Below are 25,298 nucleotides of genomic sequence, written 5' to 3' on the forward strand. Positions count from 1 at the left end.
CAAAAGAGGTTTCAACAAGTTCCGTTGTTTCAAGTCCTCTTAGAGAGTGAAAGTTGTTTTGGCTCGTTTTTGCACTTAAATGGAATCATAATCTTTTGAGTTTTACAAAAGTATTATCATATCCCCAAACAAGATGTCTATGTGAAAAAAGTTCAATTTGTAGGCCTCAAACAAAAAATCGATAATTATATGCACGCCTGAAAATGCACCTTTTTGAAATTTTGATGGCAACCAGTTTACACATAGTCTATTGCAAGTACTTTTGGCCCAAAAAATTCAAACTTGCATGTATCTAACTCAAGGGAGATAATAATCTCTCTTTTAGCCGAACTTTGAAATTTTTCTTGAAAATTGATTTTTGACTTACCAACAAGTTGCTACAGCTTTTTCATGATCAATGATGACCATATATGCGGTTTTTGATAACTCAAACTCACCTCATGAGTCTTGTATTTGAAAAATTTGAAATTTAACAAAACACTTTGTTGATGACAGTTCAGAGGGTGTGATAGGTCAGAAACCCGCCCTAATGTCTACTTACCCTACTCCTGTCAAATTAGCAAATGATAGTGGAAAGTGTCCACCAACACTGTTTTTTTCTTTTTGAAATGAGTGTCAATCCTCAAATTCTAACATACTCCAAGCTATCGACCACTCCAAAACCCCTAATCTAAGCCTAAAAGTACTCGACGAGTACAACTACTCCCAAGACACTTCTACACAACTAAAGTACACACACCTCAACCATGCGGTCTCTAAAAGCTAGTTTTTGTACTCTAGATGAACCTAGAGGAAGTTTTGGACAATGTTACTGAGCATTGAGGTTTTTTCCTAGTATAGTTCACCTCGTCCCCAACAACATCGCCAAAATGTGAGCTCTCTGGTTGCCAAACATCACTATCTTTCTGTAAAGACAATAAAAACCACGTACATAAATGTCATGCTGTGGGATGGAGTTGACTTGACTAGTTTATGGAGGCTACAAGAGGTTGTCAAGCTCTTGGAAAACACACTCAATCCCTATCTACTCAAAGCTACACTCAATTGCATGTCAGTAAAAAAACGGTAACTATGACACCTGCAAGCAAATCTTGTCGCTTCACGAAGCAAACAAAGTCCAAACATGACCAAACTTGTAGGAAGGCTAGGCAATGGCTAAAGACATGAACCTATGGACTCAAATCTCCATTTCAACCACTTGCCAAAATCAAAATTATTATCTACATGGCAGATTTGACCTAACTATTTTTAGCCCCAAATGCACCCTAGAGCTTAGCAATGACGCCCCAATAATATGCAAAAAATACAGTTTTTTCATGTAAATCTTGAGTTATGAGCATTTTTGATATGAGGTTAGCTGTAACATAAACACAGTCTTACCACAAGAGACTTATAATGTCGTGAAGAGCTTTCACTTGTGAACGTGATGAAGTAGACGACATCTCAAACGGACACTTCATGAGGGAGTTATGAGCTTGAGAAAGAAGAAGGAGACTAGATAGTGCTGTGCGAAAATGTTGTACGCTTTTTTTTTTCAAAAAAACTTAAACTTAGGTTTTACAAAAATTGGCTTTATACCTTAGCCAAAGGTTTTTAGTCACAAATGGATAATCTTCTAACTCTTTTCCAACCTAGGGATTCATTGATACAATCTGGAAGCATTTAATCCCACTATATTTGGCTCATAATCACATCGTCTTTTACATTTTTAGTCCTTCAATCGATAATTGACAAAGGCTTTTAGCTAGAGACATCCAGATTGCTCAAAGTATAAAAAATTACAATGTAAGTTGTTACATAGGCTCCGATCAATGCATATAGTTCACTAGTAGTTATGATCAGATGGCCGAGATTAATGCCACTTGCTTCGTTTCTTTTGAACCATGGAAGCCCTTTAAGCGGTTTTATGTCAATTAAAGTGTTCACAAAAAAATTGTAATGATGTAAAATGCACCTACTAGGTTTTGGTCTTTACGTATGGAAGGAATTTGTAATTTCGAAAAAACAAATTCTACATAGTTTAGTTATAATTTTCAAGAAAACTTGTAAGGTTATGGAAAAAACCCATAAATATTCAATAGCTCAATTTTTTCTATCTAATTAGGAAAGGGGTTACTGGCAACTTGTCAAGTAGGTTTCTACAATTTATAGTATATTAGAGCCGTGTCTTACTATTTAGAGGGAGATTTGCGAGTTTGAGTTATTATTGTGAAGTAGTAGACACCCATCACGTTAGCAAAATCAAAGACACGAGGGGAACAACTTTTGTAAACCTTTGAAAGCAAGAAATACAATGATATCCTTTTGTATTAAGTGCCATCATGAAGTACAAGCCAATGACAAATTTGTCCCTTCTTTTCATTGATCATGCATGATCACGTTTTGAAGATCTTTAGAGCCAGGTCTCACTATGAATTAGTGAGTTTAATGATATTAAAGGCCACACATATTATCAATATGTCCCACTACCTTCATCTTTTTTGAAAACAAAGGACCACACGACCTTTTCTTTCTTTATTTAGAGAGTTTCTTTTTCTTTTCCCATGATTTTCTCCTTCATTTGAGGAGAACCCAAACCATAGTGAATTTTAATTGGTTAGCCTTTTTAAAGGGAAGCCAATACTCACAAAAAAAGTGCGTATTAAGAGGATTTCTAGAATTAAGGATTGTGTTTCCTTCACCTTCCTAAAATGAAACACTTCTAGTTTGACCAAAGCATAGGAAAACTAAGTTAATCTACTAACAAAATATGGCGGAAGGGGGAACCATTTACACGTGTCGCAATCTGCGACCTGAAGGCTAAAGTCCAAAACTAAAAAAACCCCTTTGCACGTGATAAAGAGAGGAGAGAGGGGGAGAGAGAGAGGCCGCCAAAGGCGGTCGGCCGTACTAGTATTGCTAATACCACTAGCACCAAGTGGGATTGGGCTCCTAGTAAGTTCTTTTACTCCTTTTTCCCAGGTTTATGTGAGATCGTATAACTTCCCTTTTTAATGCTTAGTCATAGGGACCCGACGAACACGACAAAAATGCAAGTGAGAAAAATGACAGAAGTGCTCACAAGGACGTAAGCTGCAGACCTCTTGATTCATTCATGAAGGGTGTTCGCCCTTGCCCTTCATCGAGGGATTTGGAATTGCTATGGAGAGAGTATTTCAGGGATCCGTCGCAGTGGTGGGACAATCGAAGTAACAAGGCAAGTGCCACACACAGAGAGAGAGAGAGAGAGAGAGAGAGGTCTTCCCTTAATACCAAAATGCATTTCTATTTATGTAGTTATGTACATGTGTGTGTATAGATATGTATATCTATGTATACATACATGCAAGTGCATATAAGTAAAGGATAAATACTTCCATATATATTCATATCTTTACTATTATAAAAGGGGGAGGGATTCCCTCCCCCCGACACGTGTCGCAACCTCTTTCAACTGGCATGTGTTCCCTGCAGCTCAGTCGACACAGTGGACAACACAGCGAGAAAGGTGCTCTCTCACAGAGAGAGAGAGAGAGAGAGAGAGAAAGAGAGAGAGAGAGAGAGTAAAAATCGAAACCCTTCTTTCATTTTTCTATAGCGTCGAAACGAAACATTTTAAAATCTTGAAACCATGAAACATTTCATGTCACACTGGATAGGACTCAACTTAAAGTGTGCATATATAGAGGGTCTGAAAATGCATCCTAACCTAGCATGCTATGCGATTGGTTTACGATATGCTCTCTGTGGAAGAAACTACTGTCCTCCTAAACTACTCCCCACTTGAGGATATGCTAGGGTAGGCCATGAGAAGCAAGGTTGTTTCAAAACATATGTAAGGATCCGTTCCACACCGTACGGCCGTACTGTACGATCCATACCGTAGGGATCGATCCATATACCTCTCCGTAAGTCTTGCAATTGTCTACTAGATAAGGCCATCGAGTGATTTCGTAAGGGTTTTCGAGCCATTCCGTGCACTTTTGGCACATAAATAGAGATGCCTTCAATCGTCTCTAAAAGCTAATGCATGTAATCTTGTTTTTAATTGGAAATGTCCTAGAAAGTTCGGTAAATTGAGGTTTTTAACAAGAGTACGTATTTTTACGCACATAGTTTTTTTTGTACAGAACAACGTATAATACGTGCATGTCCGCCACGTACAATACGTGCATATCCGCCACGTACAGTACGTTCTGAACCACCTTGATGAGAAGGGAAGAAGGACTGAGAGCCTAAGCTGAGCAAGATAGACTAGGATCAGAAGAAGGGAAGATAACTGAGGGCCAAATCTGAGCAAGATAGACTAGGAGATGAAGAAGCTCAATGCCAGATAGATAGGGAGACCGAAAAGATAGAAGAGCAACTTTGACAATAGTTAAGAGCAACACATGAGATAAGCAGTAGCTGCACACGACCATTTTGAAGAGTAGAAGAATATAAAAGGAGAGAAGAAGGAAGAAGAGTAAAGAAAAAGAGATGAACATGAATTGCAGAGCGTTCAACGTTGACGTCATGGGCCACACAAACGTAGTCTCCATTAGACCCGACCTTCTAGTGCTCCTCTTAAGTGAAACCTCGAGGAGGTCTTGCTCTCAATTACTGTGGCTCCGGTATATCAGCTGACCTTGTTGTCTGCTGTCTCTGTCTAACTCAGCGTTGGTGGGGTGCTCTTCGATGGTAGCTAGAAGATTTCCCCATGCCCATGTATCTCTAGCTGCCTGTTAGAGTGTTCAATGTTCTACGCAGGCCACATAAGCGTAGTCTTCGTCTGGCTCGAGCCTCTAGTGTTCACTTGAGGAGACCTCGCTCTCGATTGCTGTGGCTCTGGCATATCAATTGACCTCGCTGTCTGCTGTCTTTGTCTAACTCGGTGCTGTTGGGGTGCTCCTCCGTGGTAGCTAGAAGATTGTCCCAATGCCTGTGTGTCTCTAGCGGGAAGAGGCCGAGGCATCGTTGATCCTCAAATCTCATGGTGCGTCTAATCGGTCCAAAGCCCTCCTTGCAGAGGCATTTATATCTTCTTCTCATCTCATAGTATACGGGGTATCTTCATATAAAATGCTTCTCTGCCTTTGGCCCTTGTGACGGGTTTTTGGGTTAGGGCTTCTACGTTGGGGTCATGGGGTCCTAGACACAACTGATCATTGTGTCTATTTGGCCAGTCACGAACTCTCTTTCTTGAGAAAGGTGGTCCATGCCAATCTCTTGGCCAAAGCTAGAATCCTTCTATACTGTGCACTCACTTTCTCTCTCTAAGTTCTCTCTCCTCTCTCTAAAGAGACCTGATTTTATCTCTCTAATCCTGGAGACCCGATTTTCTCTCTCTAATCCTGAAAATTAATTTTTTTGATCTCCTAACAAAATTTTCTTTCTCTAGAATCTGTTGATTTTCTCTCTCAAAAAGTGAATTTAAAATTAGTTTCTCTCATTGATTTTTTTTTATAAAAAAAGCTCTCTCTCTCTCTCTCTCTCTCAAAAGGTGAGCGCCTGGGACGGGGGGTTTGGGTGCCCTGATTTTGGGTGATGTGCTATTATTGCAACTTCCGAGAGCCTATAAAAGCACCTCTCTCTCTCAGTTTGCATACACAGAGGTTTGGAAATTGGAGCACTTTGCAGTGATTGCTTGAACACTTCTTCATGGATTTCAGCCCTTTAACTTTTTGTATCAAACGAGAATCAATCAGTAAAGATATATTCAACCGGGGGCGATGACTGCGGCAGTTTAGGACCACCGATTGTGTACAGGGGCACGCGCTCCGACATCTTCTCTATGTCTCCCTTCACTCTTAAGTTCGAGTTTAATTCTTTCAAGTTGTTTGTGTATAGTGGTATCAAAGCTCGACTTGCTTCCTTGCCCTTTGCAAACCGAAGCATGGTCTTATCAACATGAGGCACGGCATGAAGATTATCAAAGAGGACATAGAGAAAACCAATCGAGTTCTTTCGCTCAAAAACTTTTGGAGGAGACTCATACTCAGTATGTGGTACGACCATTGTTAAAAAAAGAGGAGGAAAAAATGAGATCCTTCTAATGGTTAAAGATCTGCCCACAGGGCTACAAACCCCTTCTAGAGGGAGCATACGAATAGGGGGGAGACTCTCCTAGTAAGGGTGGAGTATGCAATGAGGGCTAACTCAAGATATGGGAGGAGGATAAAGCCACACTGGTGGTCGGTCGACGGTAGTGCCATCTAGGAGCCCCTCCCTCAATAGTGAAGAAGTGTCTTAAGTTCCAAAACTTGGAGGACACCACCCGTTATGTTTCACTTGTGTTGGGTTAAAGGCTAAATAACCCCTTTTTGTACATTTTTATACTTTGTCCAGGTTCAATATGAACCATATTGAACCTAAGTCACTTATAATAAAAGTGGGAAAAAAACAAAACTCACTTATTGAGTTTTTCCCAAAAACGTACGAGCTCTCTCTTCCTGCTTCGATTCCTAGCACATCCTCTCTGCTGTACTCCGCCTCCTGCTTCTTGCCCCAATCCTGCTGTCACGTGACACATCCCAACCCTATGTGTCCGTGGACAAGCTACACCACAGCAGGGTTCAGTCAGTTCAGTCAAGTCTAGATTAGCAGTGATCTGGCACTTTTGTGAGTCTATTCGTAGATCGTGCGTGCCCAGTCACTTAGCATAGATGCATATCCTCTGGTTGCACACAACATGATCATCGGAATTCCCATTAGAATCCATTAGCATCAGTTAAGGGAATTTTCCAGTGCATCTAGCCTATTTTCCTATTTATTGGTATTTTCACTTATTATTTTAAGTGACTTTCCAACAAAAGTAGGTAGGGAAATTTTGCTAAGTTAATATATAAGCAAACCCAAGTTAGCACTTTCTGGCAGAAGAGGTAGCAGGAGCACCTTGCTCAACAGGCAACTTCTCAGCAAGACCAACCCCACGACTACTCCGGCGTTTCTCCATAGAAGACCTAGCGTTTTTGCATCAGATCAGCCTTGGCGATTTGTGCACAGCAGATCAGCCCCGACGTCATCACGACAGAGCAGATCAGCCTAGCGTTTTTGCATTTGCAGAACCCCGGCGACAGAAGGACCAATTTCAGCCCCTGGCGTTTTTGGATTTCAGCAGCAAATTAAGACCGGCATTATTCACCTAAAGTGTAGCAGATTCAGCCCGTAAAGACCATCAGTTTTCAGCCCTAAGATACCTCATTTTTCAGCCAAGAAAATGCAGCCAAAACAGTCATTTTCAGCCACCGAAACAGTCCCGAAATTCAACGATTAGAAGATCTCAGATTTTAGCCATCGTCATCGTCGCCGTCGTCATCGGCATAGACCAAGTTGCATAGTCCATTGCATACGCATTGTACACCTTTGTGCAATCAAGTAGACCACTCTCGCCGACGAGAGTGGGGCCTTCGGAGGAGGGTTTTACAACCTCTCGGTGTCATATCTCTTCTCTCTCCTCTCAGTCTCATTCACTTGCACGCACAATATCCACTCACTTTGTTCGTGATCATAGCACTCTCCATAAGACGGAAAGCTCTCTCTTTCCCTAAGAACTAAAAGGAACCTTGAGCAATAAAGATCACTAATCTTGAGAACAAACAACATTCATTCCGCTGCACCTAACATTGGTATCAGAGCTTTGGAAGTGTTCTGCATTACTCAAGGGAAGAACCACAAGAATTTTTTTTGCTTGTTGCAATCGCACGAACCCAAGTTTACTTGGGCGTGGCGATTCCTAATCGTGTTTTGTTGAAGAGTGACAGGAATCCCAAGAAAGAAGGGCTTGTCCAGCCTCCCCTTGTGTCTCTTTTCACTCATTGAGAGAGGACCGTGCACTTAGCGGCCGGCCAATCAACGTGAGGTGGGAAAAAGCAACCTTGGTGTGAGCGCAAGGTCGCCAAGGGGTGCGCCCGCAGAAAAGGGTAGAACTCGGGTGAAGAGAAGATCCTTCTCCATCGCGATTTGGAAGCGAAAGAAAACCCCAAGAACCCAAGACCCCCAAGAACTCAAGAACCCCAAGAACCCTAGATTCTCACGAATCAAGGACCCCAAGAACTCAAGAACCTCAACCCTAGATTCTTACAAATCAAGAACCTCAAGAACCCAAGTTCCTCGTGAACTTAAGAACCCAAGACCCCCCAAGAACCCAAGTTCCTCGAGAACTTAAGAACCCAGACCACAAGAACCCACGACTTCAGAATGGTCATCACTCGAAGCGGAATGGATACTTCGCTTGGAGGTGATGAGCATGAGAGAGGCGAAGAAGAATTTTCCCCACTAGGAGGTTTTTCCGACCCTTCCCCATCTACGACAACGGTTGCACCAACTCCTATGGAGGAGTTGAAGCAGTTGTTTCTGGAAAGGAAGTTAGAACGCGAAGCAAGAAATGCAGAATTTGATCGTGAATGCAAAAAAAGAAAAGCAGAAATGGAACGCAGACACGCAGAAAGAAAAGCAGAAATGGATCGCAGACACGCAGAAGACAAAGCAGAAAGAAAAGCAATACAAGAACAGAGCGACCGACAAAACAAAGAGTTCTGGCGACTCTATTCTCAAGTTCAGGCACAGATGCAAGAGATTTGGGGAAAGGAGACTGTCTCAGTCTCTTCTTCTCCAAAGCATGCTACACAGGATTTGCATGATTGTGTGAAGCATGATGATGATTTGATTGACAATGATAAGCATGATGATTTGGATGATAATCACAAGCATGATGATTTGCATGATCAAGATGTGATTTCTCACAAGCATGATGAATTGCATAAAGATGATGTGATTGTTCACAAGGATGAGGTGTTAGTGGATGCTTTTTCTAGCGAAGCTAACCTCGTTGTAGATTCGATCAATCACGAAGATCCGATCTTGGCTTTCAAGTCGAGGTCCACAGATCCCCTACAAGACGATTCGATCATTCAAGAAGAAGCGATCTTGGCTCTCGAGCCTTGGTCCAAAGAACCATCACAGGAAGTATTATGTGTTCGCATGATTGATACGCACGCATTGTTCGAGTGTTTCATTCGTGAAGGTTTCCTGTATTTTAGTCAGCATCGTTATGTGATCCCTTTTGCTAGGCATGACATACTGTATGTTGAGCACGTTTCTCTCATGGATGAGCAGGAATGTATGCGGATTGTTCATGAAAAGCTGAAAAGTTTGTATGTAAGGAAGTCACATTTCATGTCTCTTCCTTGGCATGACACAGTTTCCGAAAGATCACATGATAGTATGAGCACCAAGCATGGGCATTTCCATTGTGATTTGCCACAGTTGATTGATTTCGATCAGACAGAAAAGATTCGATCGCATTGTTTGCATGTGTTTGATGAACGGTCTTGCACTTTTGTGAGTCTATTCGTAGACCGTGCATGCCCAGTCACTGAGCATAGATGCATATCCTCCGGTTGCACATAGCATGATCATCGGAATTCCCATCAGAATCCATTAGCATCAATTCAGGGAATTTTCTAGTGCATCTAGCCTATTTTCCTATTTATTGGTATTTTCATTTATTATTTTTAAGTGACTTTCCAACAAAAGTAGGTAGGGCAATTTTGCTAAGTTAATATATAAGCACACCCAAGTTAGCACTTTCTGACAGAAGAGGTAGTAGGAGCACCTTGCTCAATAGGCAACTTCTCAGCAAGACCAACCCCCGCGACTACTCTGGCGTTTTCTCCACAGAAAACCTAGCGTTTTTGCATCAGATCAGCCTTGGCGATTTGTGCACAGCAGATCAGCCCCGGCGTCATCACGACACAGCAGATCAGCCTAGCGTTTTTGCATTTGCAGAACCCCGGCGACAGAAGGACCAATTTCAGCCCCTGGCGTTTTTGGATTTCAGCAGCAAATTAAGACCGGCATTATTCACCTAAAGTGTAGTAGATTCAGCCCGTAAAGACCATCAGTTTTCAGCCGTAAGAAACCTCATTTTTCAGCCAAGAAAACGCAGCCAAAACAGTCATTTTCAGCCACCGAAACAGTCCCGAAATTCAACGATTAGAAGATCTCAGATTTCAGCCATCGTCGTCATCGTCGTCGTCGTCGTTGTCATCGTGATCGTCGTCGTCGTCACCGTCGCCGTCATCGGCATAGACCAAGTTGCATAGTCCATTGCATACGCATTGTACACCTTTGTGCAATCAAGTAGACCACTCTCACCGACGAGAGTGGGGCCTTCGGAGGAGGGTTTTACAACCTCTCGGTGTCGTATCTCTTCTCTCTCCTTCTCTCAGTCTCATTCACTTGCACGCACAATATCCACTCACTTTGTTCGTGATCATAGCACTCTCAATAAGACGGAAAGCTCTGTCTTTCCCTAAGAACTAAAAGGAACCTTGAGCAATAAAGATCACTAATCTTGAGAAAAAACAACATTCATTCCACTGCACCTAACACCTGCACTACATTGCGACGCGCACCTACTGGTACCTTTTGCTTTACGCTTTCAATTGGTATCAAAGACCCAAGGTTTCAAAACAGCCCTGCGTAGTCTACTGAACAACGATTTTAAATTGCTCTCTCGCGATCAATTTCGCTTGCATCGCGAAGCCCCTTGCTTCCGGAGTCGTAAAGGTCACTAAAACTGCCAAAACAGCCCAGAACAAGCTGTTTTTAGGTCAAAACAGGTGATTTACAGATTATAACAGGTCAACACAGCAATATGCAGGTGTACCAAAGTTGTGGGGTCACATGTATTGATGTTTGTCGCGATAAATTGAGTGAAAAGCTGAGTACAGGTGCTTGAAATTGCACTTTTCAGCTGAAATATTAGATTTGGTGTAAAGAAATTGTGGTCTATCATATGCAAAGTCTTGTGGTTGCTCCTATTTGCTGAAATTTTCAGCCTATTGCATCTCCCTTGTATTCACACTTGTGGTTGAATTAAAATGGCTTCTTCCTCTTTCGCATCTGACACTAAAAGTTTGATGGAAATCAAACGGTTCGATGGTCAAGGCTTCGACCTCTGGCAAGAACGCATGCAAGGTATCCTTTTTTTAAAGGATTGTAAAGATGCATTCGAAGAGAATGAGCCGCTAGGGTTGTCTGACGAAGAGTGGGCCAGGTTGAATAAGAAGGCTATGGCCTACATCAAAATGGCTATCAATGATGACATTTTGACGGACATCAAGCGTTTGGACTCTGCTTATGCAATATGGAAAAAGCTAAAGTCCAATTATGAAAACACCACGCTTGTGAATTAGGTGCATTTGATGCGAAAGTTGATGAATATGTAGCTTGATGACTCGAAGTCAGCTTTTGAGTATTTGAGTACTTTTACAGGTGTGTTGAGTCAGTTGCAGGACAGTGGGCTTCAACAATTCGATGATAAGTTGAAAGCTATTTTCTTGCTTATGACATTGATGATTGCCCGATACTTGGGAAACCTTGGTTGTCTCCTTGAGCAACAGTCCCACCCTCACGTATGAGGGTGTGACAGGGTCTATTCTCAATGAAGAGATTAGACGCAAGTGTAGTGAGGAAGGTGGCATTTCTGTCTACAATGCAAGAGGTAGAAATCAAAAGCGTGATGTGGGCAAGAGGACTCAAAATAGAAGTAAGAGCAAGACAAAGGATAAGGATGTCACTTGTTATCAATGTGGCAGAAAGGGTCACAAGAAACCCGATTGCAGGTATTTCAAGAAAGAGCAAGAAAGAAAGAAGGAAACGCAAGATGAGAAGAAGGGGGAAAAATCAGCAGGTGATTCTTCCAGGGATGCTGAGAATGCAAATGTATCCTCTAGTGTGGTCATTGAGGAGTTGTCAGACGTTGAGGGAATTTTGGTTGTGGCTTCGTGCCCCTCAGATTTGGTGATAGCTAATGCAGAAGACATGCTTATCTCGAAGAAAGACGTCATTGATGCATTGCTTAGTGCTAAAGATGGCCTATTCCAGTCTTGGTTAGTGGATTCTGGTGCTTCATGAATATGACATCAGACGGTTCACAAACCCTCCTCCAAGGGACGCCGAAAACTGCAAAACGCTATGCTTGATCTGGAATCTGAAAATGCCAAGCTGATCTGTTGTTGAAAACGCTAGAGGAACTGTTGCAGAAAACACTAGAGGAACCGGCTCCAAAGACGTTGGCTGCTGCTGTTGGCTGAAAACGCTAGGTTGTCTTCTGCCGGTCTTGCTACGGAGAGAACACTGCAAGTTGCTAGAACTTCTTTTGTCTCTTCTTCTAAAAATGGGCGTCCCTTGTCTGCGTATATAGCTGTAAAAAGCTGGATCGAGCAGTCTTCCCAACGGCCCACGACCCTGGAAATTGGTAAATTAAATTAATAAAAATGCCAAACTGCCTGAAAAATGTACTATCCCAAACTGGTCGGAAATTGAACCTTCTGCTTGGACAATGCATATGTTGGGTGGTACTGGGTGTGCAATTAGAGGATATGCAACTACTCTAAGTGCCTGGACATGCACGGCTTGCTCACAGGCTCACAAAGGTGCCAAAACACTTCCTAAGCTGACTTGAACCCTAGACCTGAGATAGCTTGTCCACATGCACATAGGGTTAGATGTGCACGTGACATCCCCTTCTTTTCAAAGTGAGGTATTGGTACTGAGCTGCATGGCTTCCTTGTAGTCTGCCAACAACTCTGGATAATCTTAGAAAAATTCTGTATCAACCCACATTGCCTCGTGGGTTCTTGGATCCTTGAACTTCAAAAAGTAATGTCTGACTTGCTTCTTTGAGCCATGGCGAAACTGATGCAACAACACTTGCTCTGGCTCCACGACTTCAGCTTCATCGATGATCTCGGGCTCTTCTTCGGAAATGTCCTATGGAGGTGTACCCTGAATCACTTTTAACCAAGAAACATGGAAAACGTTGTGCATTGACCATGAGTTAAGCAATTGTAATTTCATAGAAACCTCATTGATCTTTTCAATGACAGGAAATGAACCATACATTCTGAAAGACAATTTATGAAACTTCTTTCCGACTTGCTTAAGATCTTGCTTCATGATCCTTAAATAAACCCAATCCCCTTCCTTGATAGAAACATCCTGACGATGCTTGTTAGCCTGTTGTGAGTAAGATTCCTGAGCCTTGCTTAGCCGAAGCTTTACACTCTCATAGATCTCATCCAATGACTGGCTTTCAGCATTGGTATCAGGCATTTGACTGACCGAGCGAGTCAAAAGTGATTGGAACGGACGGCCAAAAACTGCCTCATACAGAGTTCTACCAATGGCCAAGGAATAAGAGTCATTTAAAATTGCTTGGACCAATGGGAGCTAGAGCTCCCAATGAGACTGTTTAAAACATCAAAAGCCGAATGATTGTAAATTTCTGTTTGACCATCTGACTGTGGATGAAAAGGCGATGAAAAATTCAAAGTAGTGCCAAAATTTTCAAAGAGAGCGCGTCAAAAATTGGACGTGAACTTAACATCCCTATCTGAAACAATTGACTTTGGCAAATCACAGAGGGGGTACCAATGCTTTATGAATAACCGTGCTACATCTTGTGCAGTGACTGTGGCCTTACAAGGAATCAACATGCAAAATTTGCTTAAACAGTCAACAATTGTCAAATATTGAGTGTCCTTGGAATGCAAACTAGGTGGAAGGTTAGTCACAAAATCCATAGAAATATCTTGAAAAGGCCCAACGAGAATAAACAACGGTAGCAAGAGGCCTTGTTGCTTACCCCGAGGAGCTTTTACCTTTTGACAAATGGTGCATTGTATGACATAACGAAACACATCTTTTTGCATTTTAGGCCAATAAAAGAATCTTTCTATTCTTTCCAAAGTGGTGTTCATTCTCTGTGTCCACCCGTGAGAGAGTCATGAGCATCGTGCAATATGGCTGTCCCAAGAGAGGGCAACACGCATAGACGGTGACAAAAATATAACAAACCTTCACGAATGAGATAGTTGTTGGGTCCTTGGGAAGCAAGAGCCTGTAATCATTGCTTACCAAACTTGGAATCTGCATATTGGTTCTTCATGCTGTCAAAAGACACACTCTGAATAGAAACTGTGGATCTTGACTCAAGAGCCAAAATCTGTCCTTTGCGACTTAACGCATCTGCAACAAGGTTAGCTTTACCAGGCACATACTCAATCAAACCTCCAAATTTCTCAAAAAATTGTGACCACAATGCTTGGCAATCACTCTAATGTGCACTAGGTATAGACTGGAGCCACTTGAGGGCTTGGTGATCTGTGCGAACTGTAAACTCTCTACCATACAGAAAATGCTTCCAATGCTTGAGAGAGTGAATGACAAACAGAAGTTCTTTGTCATAAATTGAATAGTTCTTTCTGCACTATTTAACTTCCGACTAAGAAATGCAAATGGACGGCCATGTTGCTGAAGCACAGCTCCTATGGCGACATTGCTCACATCCGTCCATACCTCAAAGGGGTTGTCCCAAGAGGCAAGGATGAGACACGGCGCTTCGGTCACTGCAATCTTGAGAGCTGCGAAAGCCTCAATGGCTGCTTCAGGAAAATCCACGCGCTGTCGGCGAGTTTTTCACCCCTCTCAAATGCCCCTACATAAAGACGAAGTTTACAGTTCCATGCTACCATCTTAAGTGTGGTCCCATAGGTCTCACACCGTGATGCGGAACGTTGCGGGTCATCTCCAAGAAAGCTGCCCATCTTCTTAAGAGTTGGTCTCTTCTTCAAAAAGTCCTTCGCTTCCATGGAGGGGAGATGAAGGATCAGTGCCCAGGTTTCCCCATTGCCTCCACTTTTCTTATTGCCCTCTCTCCAAGCTCTCTGTATGCGTCGGCTCATTAACCCCCATCATAGTCATGAGTTCTTTTACTTCTTCATCCACATTATATTTTTCTTTGAGGCCACAAATTCTCACATGCAAGGCACGCACCCGTCTCCTTTGCTCCTCTTCTAGTGTCAAGTTAATGATGGTGGGTGTGGGGGTTGTTTCTTTACCTTTTCCTTTCTTGGCAACCGCGATCCGTCGAGTCTTTGTAATAGCATCCACCCAGGAAGTTGTCATTTCTTTGTGTTGCTCCTCCTGTAACTAAGTCAGACTTTGTAAATAATTAATTTATTTACGAGAAAAGAATTATCTAATTAGTTGTGTGCACACCAGAATAGACCTAGCAGTTCTAAGGCCTCAGGTGAACCTAAATGCGGGCTAGAACACCTCAGAGGGACCTTAGCAGAAATTACCCTGAAGCCCTAGTGATTGGGAAATCGGGTCTTCAGAAAGGGGTAAGCAGTAGCCTCAGATTTTAGGCTCAGGAAAAATACGCTGTGCGCTCCTTGCCGCACTGTCGAAGCAAGGGACTTGCCAATACACCGTGTGCGAGCCACAAACGGCTCCAAGCACACAACAAGCCTAAACTAGCAAGCTCAAGGAAACAAAGGGTGTGTCACTCACCGCTCTACGCTCGCCTTCGTGGTGGATTCCTCGCCGCGATGAAGAAGAAGCTGCAGTCGTGCCGCGCTCAACCGCTTCGCCGCCGTCGTGCCTTCGTAATGCTCGATCGCACACACACTCTCCCTCTCTCTCTCTCTCACACACACACACACAAGGAGGTGAAGAAGAAGAAGATGGAGATGGAGCAAGAGCACTCTTCAATTGCACAAATGAGAGAATGAGTAAAAATTAGGTTTAGTTGGCTTTTATAGGAGCTCACCCCATTCACACTTGGGCGCCCATGCTTAACCAACTAATCCCTTGAATGTCCAAGTTAAAGTGCGCCTCTCATCGGCGATCACTCTTACCCTTTTCCTATTGGACCGACAAGCCCGGTACCTGACTCTAAATAATACATAATACGCGTCCGTCGTAGGTGATGGGGTGTCCGTGAGCCGTGAGGGTTAACATGCCCCCCTTCCTGATGTAGATTCCGTCCTCGGAAGCTATTGAGTTGAAGCTGGTTCGTCGAGGTGGAAGAGCGTTTGAGATGAATGTCCTTAGCCGTCTTCAGTCACTGCAACATCAAACAACATTGGCACAGTAATGGCATTCTCTTAAAAAGCATATGCAGTTTTAGGTAGACAAATTGATTGGTAAAAGAATTTCAAACAATTTGTTAGCAATGAACATTAAATTGCAATGTAATCAAATGCATAAACAGATGTAAAGGTAGAAAATTAAACAAGTCTGGGGTCGCTAATTTGACGGTCGAAAGGCACTAGAGATCGAATATTAATACCATGGGTAAGCTTCTTAATTTTCTGTGGTCAATTAAGTTGTTTAATCGCGAGAGCCAAGTATTCATGTTCGAGGGCTGACTAGAGGCTATACCTAGAAAACCTTGTAGTTAAGCTACCATAAAAGGAATTTCTCATGAAATCATCGCCTGACTGATTACTTTTTCTTTGACCCCCCAAAGTCTTTTCACATTGATTCAATTATGATGTGTGTGCTTATTTTGTATGCCTTGGGTTTTTTGCTTTTCAAGGAAAAGCGCCCACGCTGGGAACCTCTAGGGCTCTAGTACCATAGGCGATACATGTGAGTGAAGTACCAAATCAAGCTGAGATTTCTCTTCCAGCTTAAAATTTTACATTGTGGCACTTTGATTTTTTGCTTGTTCATTTTCATCATTTTAATTTTGTAACTTTGGGGGGTCATATAACACTGTTACCCTCCCCAGGCTCATCACATTAGTAAACTCCCTTTATAATACTTAAGCTAAAGGTCGATAGGGTTAAGCCCACTAGAAAGCCCTAGTACATTTCATACAATGCTGCCTAAATCGGATTAAGAACCTAAGTGACCATTGTTTATTAGGAAGGCATTCCCCATGGTATTAAGAGAAGATTTCTAATACCTAGCTTGGTCAAACTAGCTTAGTCGGACTGCTTGATTTTTAAACCTAGACAAGTGATTATGACAAAACATTACATTGAATTAAATGTTTGATACTAAGCAAATGCACTGAATATTATGCTACCAATCACAATCAAAGCAGACAATCATAGATGCAAAAAGATAACGGCAATGCTAATGGACAAGAAACACCTGTTTGTGTCGATGGTCGCGCTTGATTTGAAGAGTGAATCGAGATAAAGATTCCATGAAGGTCCAAATCCTATCAATAGCAACACGCTCCTGTACACACTAGGAAACAAAAACAATACCTCTAGGAGGCACATCAGTGGGAAAAGAGATCTTTGCTAATCACTCAACTCTAAAACAGAAACACTCCTATCGTACTAATCTTACCTACCCTCCATCATTCAAGTGATGAGGATCAAAGGTGTTTTATGGCATAGGTTTCTGTTTCACTGTACCAGATGTGACATGTGTAGGTCTGAGTCAATGTTTTGACTTTAATTGTGCATACTCGTTTGCTAATTGCTCTTGCTCTTTTTTTTTTTTGGTCAGTATAAAGCTTTATATGTACATTCCCTAAGATTAGAATTGAGAGGTCAGGGAAAAAGGTTGAGAGGGAAACAAATGAATGATGAATGTCCACAAATACTCCCCCCTTCCTTGGGTAGATCATACCATTTGAAATGAGCTTGTCACCCTTTGAAACTAATTGTTCCAGTTGGTAATAGGTGAGGATTTTTGCCAATAGTTTTCTATTACCCTAGGTGCCTCGTCAAGTTGCAACGGTGGTAAGGTACTCTCCCAGGATTGAACTTGAAGTGGTTCATCAGGTGATTCTTGAACACTGGGAGGTGTGGATTCTTTTGTAGCTTCATTGAGGTCCATTACTATAGATGGAGGCTGTGTAGAAGCTTTTACCTCTATGGATGTATTACATGAGGAGCTAGAAGCTTCATGGGACTCCCCCCTTCCTGAGCTAGGTGGAACAAATCGTTCTTTCTTTGGTACCCAAACTAGCTCGGGAGCGGGTGTGTAGCATTCTGTGATTTTTTCCTTTCCACGATCATTGATTCGTTTTGGAGCTACGGGATTGGGCTCACTTGGGTCAGGTGATAGGTAAGAGCACAATCTACGTTTTGGCACCCAGATTTGATCATTTCCTTGATAGTAGCCTTGGGCTTCCAATAGTCGTTTAGGGATCCATCGCAACATTTTCTTACTTTTCTTGGAGCGAGTGGTACGTTTCTTACAAGGCTTCTGTTTTTTAGCACTAGCTATGGTCACTAAAGAAGCTTTAGGGACCCACTTGTATGTTTTCTTCGTTACATTAGGATGAGTCTTGTCGGAAGCGATATGCATTGCTTGTAGCATATTTAAGGGTACATGCATTTCATCCCCCTCAGGTGTTACCCAGGTCGTCCCCCTATTTCCCCAAGTGTCTATGGTTGATGCTAGGTGGACCCAATCCACATTGTCCGACTCAGTCATCCCAGGTAGGATATCCATATAAGGAGAATCTTTGCCAATGTCTGTATCCTTCTTACAAGTGTAACAATATTGTAGTGGGGCCGAGTGAACTGTGGTGTCAGAGCGATGATCAATAATGGTTTTACTCCCTAAGGGGTGTACCTTACCAGTCACCAAATCCACTCTAAGGACAGAGTCTTGGAATTGCAAATAGACATGATTTTTAGACCAATCATGAACCATTTGTGCTTCCCTCATGAATGGTCGTCCTAGAATCATTTCATATGACATAAGGTGTTTAGAGAAATCCATTACAATGAACGTATGTCGTACCTTGTGTCCTAGAACTTTGATCTTAAGATCCTTGAGCATCCCCATAGGTTTGGCTATGGTACCATTTGCCATCTTTACCACAATGTTAGTAACACTGAGGCGGGGTTTTCCCATGGATTCCCAACAATCTTTTGTAACGATGCTAACTCCCGCACCACCATCAAGAATTCCCTTTATAGTTAATCCCTTGGTAGTGATGGGTAGGGTCGCATTAGACTCGTCGCCTTCAAAATACTGCCCTAATTCGTTAATGGGTACCTCGATCATAGACTCGTGTCCATCTAAGTCAAGTGATTGCACATGATTTTCCTCATAAATCATAATCGAGTCAGGCCTATTTGGTTGCGCAAACTGCGGTAATCCCGTTCGTAGCTCTCCGTTAAGGAATGCTCGAAGTGCAAGGAATAACTCAGGATCTCCATACAGCTTTGCTATGATCGTGGTTCGGACCTCAGAAGACATGAAGTCCACTAGTTTGGCAACATTCATTGGCGTTTTGCAGGGTGTAGGTCCTTGACTAGGAACTGGTGAGGATGGAATCTCATATTCCTCAATGGGATCAGGTATTCCTTCGTTAAACATCCTTTCCAACAAGAAGGGTGTATACTCACTTTCTGATGTCCTGTCCTCACTCCCTTCTTGGATGATACTAGATATGGCTAACGGTCTATGGTTCATGTGGGGTGGATGAACTTGCGTGGGAAACACTGTGTCATGAATTTTGACATGCATGGGTTCTGGTTCTAGTTTCCTTTGAGTCTCCTCCACTAAACCTCTTAGATGTTTCACCTGCTTAATCTCGTCTACTAGGTTTGGGTACGTCCCAATCTTCTTTTTACGATTCTTCCCTTTTTGCCCCTGCGGTTTATCTTGGGGGTCTTGGATTGGATTTGGAAACACTTGTGGTGTTTTCAGAGGCTCTTTATGGTTTTCTCTTATTCGGTTTTCATTTGGTTCCATGTTACGGTTTTCTTTGTCGGTCTTTCTCTTTGTGGTATTGGTTCTAGTCTCCATTGTCTCGACTGAATCTGAATCATCCTCGAGGTCATTCATATACACGGGGTCATCTCCTGTTCCTATGTTTGTTTTGGAACTTGGCTTTGAATTTCCCATATTCTGCGACTTCTTCCTTCGTGTCTTCTTTTTCTTTGCTTGGATAATTGACGCGGTATCTCTCTCTTCGAGGATATGGCCTGGCCCTTGAAGCATGGACCGTGTAATCGCATAAGCGGGTGCGACGGGTGGTATTGGCGATGTCACACTAGCAATTTCGACCAAATTTAGGGGTGTGATTTTAGGCGCATTTGGGTTATAGGGGCATTGGGCAATCAAGTGATCTATGCCACAACGATTACATGTGAGTATTGGCATTGCAGAAGTGCTCCCTTGATTCATTTGTATCTGTGCAGCATTCTTTTGCAGCCTAATAGGGCACTCCGCTACTCGATGTGGTCCACCACACTCGTAGCATTGAAGAGGTGGCCTCCTAGCCTGGGTGTTGATATTTTGACCTCTGGATGCGAGAGCAGCAGCTTGATAAACCGGCTTGACTTGTCCCCAACAATCTTCCATGTAGTATATAGGACACTCTTCCAATGTATCAAGTCCGTAGGCAATACTAGTGTCTATTTCCTCCTCACAGCCATCTGCATAAGCATTAGATGGCTCGCAACCCACTTGGTTCATAGGGGCGACTCTTGGATGCGGGGGTTGCGGTCCTAGCACAGGAGGTGGTAACGGTGTAGCTTGTACAACATTTTGAGATCTAGGGACCATGTGTTGCGGTAGTTGCTCAACAGGTGGAGTAGGCATCAATACAGGAGCTCGAGGTGCATCCGTCCAGGCTACAGGTGGTCTATTTGCCATCATACGTTTGATCATTAAACAATCCTTAGCTTGGTGACCATACCTACCACATGCGTTGCAAATTCCATTAAATTTTACTCTAAACGTAGGGCACTCACTAGTGCTATGTGGACCTAAGCAAATGGAACACCATTGTTGCTCCCTTCTTGGATACATGTGACTATTTTGAGGGGGTCGATTATCCTTAAGAGACTCTTGGATTGCCTTGGTGAGGTCTGTCAAGAATGTCTCAAATACCTTTGGCTCATTGGCAATGGGCTTTGCAGTCATGGGTTCATACTCAATGGCTTGTGAGCTAGTGGATCTCGTGTCAATAGACACCCTCATGCCTGCTATCATCAAGTTGTCCTTTAATTGGATTGCATTGGCAGTGACATCTTCCCAGGTTGTGATACCTCTAATCACTAGTCCATTATAGATTCCTTCATTCCTCAACCCTCGAATGAATCGATCAAGCAGTTGGTTATTGTTGAAGCACTCATTTATAGGGCAACGAGAGTTTAAGTGCTTTAGACGACTAATGAAGTCCCTTACTGACTCTCCTTCCTTACGTTTGGCCTTCTGTAGCTGAGATGCTACACCCCAAAGCACACCTTCTCGTATGTACTCCTTTAGAAACAACCTTCGAAGGGTAGGGTAGATTGTTTTCTCGTCCACCCTTAGGGTCCTATACCAATCTCCAGCCTTCCCACTTAATGTCAAGCTTAAGGCATTGCACTTATGTAGTTCGTTGCGTTCCCCTAAGGAATCACATACTTGTTCAAACACTTCAATGTGTTTTCTAGCATCTTCGTCCCCATTGAATTTTTGCGTGAGTTTGGCAATTTGTACTGCCTTACTTCTAGGCTCTCTATCAGATGCGTGATGCATATTTTCCGCGATAGATCGACCTATGGTTTGAGCAAACGCTGCCAAGTCACCTATGTGAGGAGGTAGGGCCGGTGGAGGTACTCTTGGAATCATATGTGGGAGAGGGACGGGTGCCGGTCTTGGCATATGTGTGGATGATGCAGGATATGGAACATAACCGGGCATAGGTCCACTCGGATAAGAGCTAGGGAGCGGCACTCGAGGAGCATAAGCAAGTGGTACAATTGGAGGTGTGGGGGCCATGTGTGCATAAGGGGCTAGAGGCACATATGGTCGAGGCCCCATATTAGGTACTACAACACTAGGTAGTGGCACTGCGCTAACCGTAGATGTCATCGGTACATTCTCTGTTAGGCTTATCCCTGGAGTGAGCACTGTGTTTTCCTTAATAGAGGGTTGAGCCAAGTTAGGGAAGCTAAAGTTTTCGCTCGGAGGCTCAGATTGCATAGAGACCCCAGGTGAAATGACGTAAGATGGGTCCATGGGGCTCATTAGAGGAGTCTCCATTTGTGATAGAGTAGGCTGTTGAGCCTTACTCGTATCCAGAAATCTCATGGGGCCAATTGAGAGTATATTTACCCCTCGGTTTTGCCTTTCTGATTGAATAATGCCATGGATAACATTACAGATCATTTTCTGTTGATCTTCGATGCTCGTGGCACTAGAGGTGGATTGTACAATCTCTATCCATCCTACATGGTAGACGTGGCCAGAGTGTAGATCCGTCAACACCTCAGTGTGGAGGTCATATGTCCAATGATCATTAATGAACAATCCTTCTAGAGTCGACGTGTTAATGGTTTCTTGTGAGGTAGAAGCAATGTTGCTCCCCGTGGTTTTACTTGTCACCAACGGTACTCTAGAGGGAACTTCTGAAGGAGGCAGCTCAACAGGGCCTTCTTGGTAAGAAGTTGGTAGGATATCCACATGGACACTCTTTGGGGGGTGTGGGGTCCACGTGCGATGTGAAAGGAGATTCCACTTCCCCACCCCCTTCGTGTGCTTCATTTGCATCAGGTTCCGAGCGAGTAGCTCTACCTAATGTTTCCATGAAACGGCTAAACATACTAGTACTAGGCTGTGGAGCTTCGGGAGGTGCATGGCCTTCTCTCTCAGTGTTTTGGGTAGGGTATGCTTCCATGATTTCTGAGTCGGAGGAGGAATCACTAGCGGCTATTTTAGGGTCTTGGGTGGTGCTACCTTGTGTCCCCGCTGAGGGTCTAGATCCTATCGTGGATGGGTAATGGGTGTCCGTATGAACAGAGGCACTCTCAATATGCTCGTGTTCTAGCACCCGCCCAGAGCGTAAGTGCATGTGCTTTTGATACCCTAAGGTGTCAAAAAGCTGCTCTAGGAGGCCTTGTGACTAGTTTTTAGCGTGTTTTTTGTTTGTTTTTTTGCTAGATTTTTTAGAGCGTGTCGTGGAATGGGCCGTGTGATAGCTCGAAACGAGCGTATCGGTCAGAGGATCGTGCCGTGCTTTACAGCCCTCCGTTTGGTCACTCTATGCCCTCGGAATCCCTAAAACTGTCAATTTCCAGTAGGGAACTAGGCCCAAACTAGAAAGTCTAAGGGTGCAAGTGGGAAGAGAAAGGAGGAGAGTGGAGGACTTGTCCCACATGCTCTCATTCTCTCTTGAGGGAGTAGGGTATATATATAAGAGTGAGTCTAGTATATATCATAAGACTGAGGACTGAGGCCTGGGCCTGGGCTTGGGCCTGGGCTTGGGCTTGGGCTTGGGCTTGGGAAAATGATCCCGATCCCGATCTATCTTTTATACAAACCAACCCGTCCGTTTTAAGAGTCACGTTTTTTATTTTCGAAAAATTTCGCCGCCCGCTGACTCGCGTTTTTAATTTCCGAATTTTATTTTTTTTTACTAAAGTTTTTTTTTCCGGAATTTTTTACTTTTTATTAAAGTTTTTTTTTAATACTATTTTTGATGCAGAAAATACAGAAATTGAAAACGCAGATATGCAGAAATTTCAGAAAACGCAGAAATTGAAAAAACGCAGAAATTGCAGAAAATGCAGAAATTGCAGAAAATTAAAAAAACGCAGAAATGCAGAAAATTGCAGAAATTGAAAACGCCGAACTTGAAAATGCAGAAATTGCAGAAATTGAAAAAATGCAGACAAAAGCAGAAATTGAAACTTGACAGCAAATGCAGAAAACGCAAAAAACAGAAATCTCCACATACTCCTTCCCTGCCTTTCCTATGATAGAAATTGCACCACAAGGAAGCGTAAAGTGCTAACCGAGCTTAGTGTAGGGCATATCCCCGGCAGCGGCGCCAAAAATGTGCACTCCTTGCCGCACTGTCGAAGCAAGGGACTTGCCAATACACCGTGTGCGAGCCACAAACGGCTCCAAGCACACAACAAGCCTAAACTAGCAAGCTCAAGGAAACAAAGGGTGTGTCACTCACCGCTCTACGCTCGCCTTCGTGGTGGATTCCTCGCCGCGATGAAGAAGAAGCTGCAGTCGTGCCGCGCTCAACCGCTTCGCCGCCGTCGTGCCTTCGTAATGCTCGATCGCACACACACTCTCCCTCTCTCTCTCTCTCACACACACACACACAAGGAGGTGAAGAAGAAGAAGATGGAGATGGAGCAAGAGCACTCTTCAATTGCACAAATGAGAGAATGAGTAAAAATTAAGTTTAGTTGGCTTTTATAGGAGCTCACCCCATTCACACTTGGGCGCCCATGCTTAACCAACTAATCCCTTGAATGTCCAAGTTAAAGTGCGCCTCTCATCGGCGATCACTCTTACCCTTTTCCTATTGGACCGACAAGCCCGGTACCTGACTCTAAATAATACATAATACGCGTCCGTCGTAGGTGATGGGGTGTCCGTGAGCCGTGAGGGTTAACATACGCGCGTCAGTAAAAGCACATGAATGAGATGGGGTCCTTAGAATAGTGACCCTAAGGCTAATAAAGCTAATAAAGCCTTAGGGTAAGTTTCGTGAAATTAAATTTAACGGTTCGTGCTCGGGCGGGCGGCCGGACAAGTGTGAACAGGTAAAGGCGGTGCAGTGCCCGTGCGGCATTGCGCCGGCAGACCTTTGGTGTTCTCATAAAAGAATCATTGGTAGCATTTGTTAGTTAGTTGCACATTTCTAATTAATGAACTAGAAGTTTTTAAAGTCAAAAGTTGAATGGTTTTTAAGTTTTTAAAGTAAGTGTGCCAAGTGGCACACTTACCAATGCAAACTAACTCTCTCTCACTCTCACTCTCACCCTGTCTCTCTTCCTAGCGCCCCCTCTCCCTGATGGCTATTTAGGAGCCCCCCCTCCCCCATTTTCAGGGCTGGCAGTGCACCTACCCCCCCTAATGTGAGTGTGCTCTACGCGGTGGAGCCCTCCATTGAAGCTTGAGAGCAGCCCCTTGCGACATATGTGGTAGCCTTGTGCTCCCATTGTCAAGAACAAGGGATCTCACAGTCATAGACACCTTCTGGTGAAGTTTCATCGCGAGAAGTTGGCGTAGACGCTCTCTTAGCAGAGTGCGGCTGCTGTAATTCTCTGTTTTCAGCCCCTAATCACCTCGATTAGGGCTGTTTTCAGCAGATCAGCCATAGAAATTCTCTTCTCTCTCCTTATCCTAAGTCTACATCAAGTTTGGCGCGATTCCATCGCGAAGAAGACCTCTGTTTCGGCATAGGGGTGTGCACAGGTAAGAATTTCAGGTTATGTGCAGAAAATTACAGCAAGCATGTGCGTGTGCATTTTGCTTGTTCTCTTTTGTGTTCGATGCATGAATGAATGAGCATGAAGGCAGCACATAACGGAAGATGGACTCTCCTCTGTGAGAGCTTCCGATGAGCTGTTTCGGAAGATAGACTCTCTTTTCGAGAGCTTCCAACCAGTCTCGCAGAAGAGGGGAAATCCCCTAAGCAGTAAGAAAGTGGAAACACTTTCTCAGTCAGTAGTCAGAACAGAACAGAAGAAAGAATAGAGGACGGGCGTATGCCCCGTTCGTGTGCTTGTAAAGATTCTCCCTTAGTAATAAAGATATTCTCTTTATGG

General features: G+C 43.4%; 1 protein-coding gene across 3 annotated transcripts in view; it reads left to right on the forward strand.

Moving 5' to 3' along the window:
* The first annotated feature begins 2,994 nt into the window (after positions 1-2,994).
* The window catches only part of LOC147441368 (pentatricopeptide repeat-containing protein At4g18520, chloroplastic-like), a 45,779-nt gene continuing 23,475 nt past the window's right edge, over positions 2,995-25,298 (forward strand). For all 3 annotated transcript variants that reach the window (XM_086483018.1, XM_086483019.1, XM_086483020.1), the window contains exon 1: positions 2,995-3,196. The gene's annotated coding sequence lies outside the window, so the exon portion shown is untranslated. The remainder of the gene's footprint in view (positions 3,197-25,298) is intronic.

Source organism: Adiantum capillus-veneris, chromosome 15, assembly GCF_014529385.1.
Source record: "Adiantum capillus-veneris isolate H3 chromosome 15, ASM1452938v2, whole genome shotgun sequence".
Taxonomy (NCBI): domain Eukaryota; kingdom Viridiplantae; phylum Streptophyta; class Polypodiopsida; order Polypodiales; family Pteridaceae; genus Adiantum; species Adiantum capillus-veneris.